Raw genomic sequence first — 3770 nt, 5'->3', positions numbered from 1 at the left:
ACATTACACTGTCCGGCGCCTCCCTTCACCCACCCCGCTGCTGCCCGTCCCCCAGAGAGGAGGCCATATGTGGCTCCCTGTGATCCATTCCCCCTTACTACCTCCCCTTTCCCTCCTGATATAGCCCCCTTCACAAGGAAAAAAAATTAAGCATTCTCCTCATTATTTTTAACTAGAGTTTTCTTATCAATTTGCGTGTGTGTGTGCAGGAACATACATTTTATCTTCAAAATACATTCATATTTAACATAATTTTGAATATTAATTTAACAGTATTACTTACATGGTATGTTTTCTCTATATACTGGTTGTAAGATATTGTACCCTTGGAAACAATTGATAGGTAGCTTTTACTTATAATACAATACACCTATGCCTTACTTGTCCTATCAAACACCTACTTATCAAATACATATAATCAAAGAAAAGGGTCTCTAATAATGCCTATAAATTCTGGATACATTTCTATTCACCCTAATCAGATGTAAACAAGATACAAATTTAAAATATAAAAACTTCTTTAAAGATAATCAGATGTGCTATATATAACACAGAAGAAAAGATCTTTCTTTAGAGGCGCAATTTGTCTTTCTTTTCCATGTTAAGATCACATTGCTTATGCAATTGCTACTGTCTGTTGTATAGTGAACAGGGTAGGTGAAGACCTTAAATCTTGGAATATCATCCTCAACATACCAGATTAAAAGTTTTAAGCAAAATCAGCAAAGCTTTCAAACAAAATACAATTTAATGCACCCAAGTCATTTCTGACCAATAGTGATGCTGCAAGAGAGTGGAACTGTGTGCCTGGGGGTTTCTGGGACTGTAACGCGGTATAGGAGTAGGGAGCTGAACCTTTTCCCCCGGGTCAGCTGGTGGTTTGGGATCGCTGACCCGATGGTTAGCGGCTCCAAAGTTACCTTCTATGCCATAAGGGCTCTGGAGATAAAGGAGCAGAGCAGTTCAATGTATTTTGTTAAAAGAGAGTAGTAGTTCTGGACTCCTGGAACTAATGCAAGAATTTAAAAATCCATGTGACTTTCTTTACCAAAGTTCTTTAGACACCAAATCTAACCTTGTATTTCTGGGTCTTAACACTTTGAAAGTGGGTATAAACAATCACAATGTATACTAAAGGAAGCCTCATCTTAATACTTAGGTTAAACCATCTTTTCAACCAACTTTTAGAGGAAAAACAACTCCACAGATACTGGCAGACTTGCGGTAGATCAGACAAAAATTGGTCACCAAAACTCTGAGCCCACTCTGACTATACAATTATATGCGCCAAGTCCATTTCTTGAAATTTAGTGTTGCTGTATCGCAATTTGAAAACCAATCCTTAGAATACAATGAAAACTAAATTACAAATAGAATTCTCATTCCTTTATTCATTGAATATTTTTGAGATGGTTCATGGTTAGGCAATGTATTAGTTATAAAAGATGATAAGATGGAAAAAGTTTAGATTTCTGCACATAGGAGTTCATAATCTTGCTGCAGAAAATGAACTTGTCAAATGGTGAAAGTTATTATGAAGTTACAACCAAGGAAATGCTATTAATGATAATTACATTGTCTGATAAAAGTATGACAGGAAATTTTAAGCAAGTCAGGAACAGAGAAGGTTTCCCTGACAAAGTCTATATTAAGTGAGATCTGAATAAAAGTGGCATAAAAATGGACCATGTAAAGAATCTTGCTTTAAAAGATCATTCTATTCAGAGGACAAAAAAATTATCAATGGAGGGTATCAAATGAGGATAAGTCATACTAAAGTCAAAATCAAACTCACTGTCATAGAGTCAATTTTGACCCATAATGACCCCATAGGACAGCACAGAAAGGCCCCTTTGGGTTTTGGGGACTTTAAATCTTTACAGGGACAGTTAGCCTTAACCTGGTCTTTCTCCTGTAGAGTGACTGCGGTGTAACCTACTAGACCACCAGGGCTCTTTGAAAGACCCATTAATTAGGCAGCAATTTCAGAAGTATTGGTGAAAGATAACAGAAACTGTGCAGTGGTGGCAAGTGGAGAGAAAAACATGTGGGTGCTTGAGAGCTATTGAGAGCATAAAATGAATGTGAACATCGAGTATTAAAGGATTAGGAAAGATGGATGATTTGGATATACTACATGCAAACCACGTTCTGGAACCAGAGAACAAAAGTAAACCTGAAAAACAAAAAGCAAGCTCACCTACTGCAACATCATAAACAATGTACTTTGGAGAAATAGAGATCAATTATAGCCTCCTCAACAATTGTGCCAAAGTTCATTATCATCACGAAATTCTTCCCGAAATACATACTTAAAAGCATTTGGAAGAATTGACAAATCCAATTCATTTTTTAAAAGGACATGGAATAGTAAAACTGCAGGAATAACTACCACAATTATTAAACAAAAAGTGGCTACCACTGGTCTTGCCAGATGTCTGTCAACCTCCTGTTAAATTCATACAATTAGGCACTAAAAGACCAATGTATTAATCAATTCAAATAGATCCCTGAAAGAGATTAAAGCATTGCGTGTGGGTTGGGTGGGGGGTGGGGGGTAGATATCATGGTATGTGACAGAAATAGAACAGGGTAAAACCCAAATCCAAACCTGCTGTGAATGACAGTGATTAAACTGATGTCTTTAGGCACCATGGTTGTGGTTCTGAACCACAGGGAGTTTGTGTTCCTTCACAGAAGGAAACAGTATGATCCTGTGTCATCCTCACAATGGTTGTGTTGGGGTCCATTGACACAGCTACAGTGTCAGCCGTGCCAATCCATCTTATAGGGAATCTTATTTTTCTCTGATCCTCTGCATTACCAAGCACACCATCCTTCTCCAGGGACTGGTCTTTCCTGATAACATGAAATGAAATTTTGCTGTTCTTGCTACTAAGGAGCATTCTGGTTATAATTTTTTTTTCTGGTTGTACTTCTTAAAATGGCATATTTGTTTATTCTGCTAGTAATCCATGGCATTTTTCAATATTCTTTGTCAGCACCACCATTTAAATAGGTCAGTTCTCCAGAGACCTTCCTTATTTATTCTCTGGTTTTCACCTGCCTGTGAAGTCATTTAAGATACCATGTCTTGGTTTACTCCCACCTCTTTTCTCAAAGAGGTCTTTTGTAGTAGACTTGTCAACTGCAATATGTCATTTCAATTCTTGACTACTGCTTTCATGAGCATTGATTGTAGATCCAAGTAAAATGAAATCTTTGACAATTTCATTTCCCCCCCATTTAGCATGATGTGGTCAATTGTCCTAGTTGTGAATATTTTTATTTTCTTCACACTGAGTTGCAATCCTTATTGAAGGCTGCAGTCTTTGGTTTTCATCAATACATACACACTGCAAAATGTTGAATAAGATTCGTTGCACTACTATTTATTTTACATTCAAAATTAATAATATATTTTCCACATACTAGACTGATGATGAGTAAAAGCAAATTCCAAAATGCAATATGGCAATTATAAATAGTTACCTTGATATATATTTATCAAAGCAGACAAATAAAAATATTATAAACATGTAAGGCATATTTTGCTTCTTATAATGTAATATTATTTGTGTATAGTAAACACAAGTAAACCATTAATATATTAATCCAAACATTTAGCAAGACTAATATAGATCCATACTTAAATTACTATACATTTTATCACAGTCACCATAGATCTGGGTACTGGATATTTATGTATTGGATTGAGGTTGGTAAATTGATTATTGTAGCTATTTCTTTTTCAGTAGACAGCGCCCCCC

The sequence above is a fragment of the Echinops telfairi genome, unplaced genomic scaffold (assembly GCF_000313985.2).
Source record: "Echinops telfairi isolate 266 unplaced genomic scaffold, ASM31398v2 ScPeMD7_70;HRSCAF=299, whole genome shotgun sequence".
Classification (NCBI taxonomy): domain Eukaryota; kingdom Metazoa; phylum Chordata; class Mammalia; order Afrosoricida; family Tenrecidae; genus Echinops; species Echinops telfairi.
The sequence above is the reverse complement of the archived record's forward strand: the minus strand, read 5'-3'. Positions refer to the sequence as shown.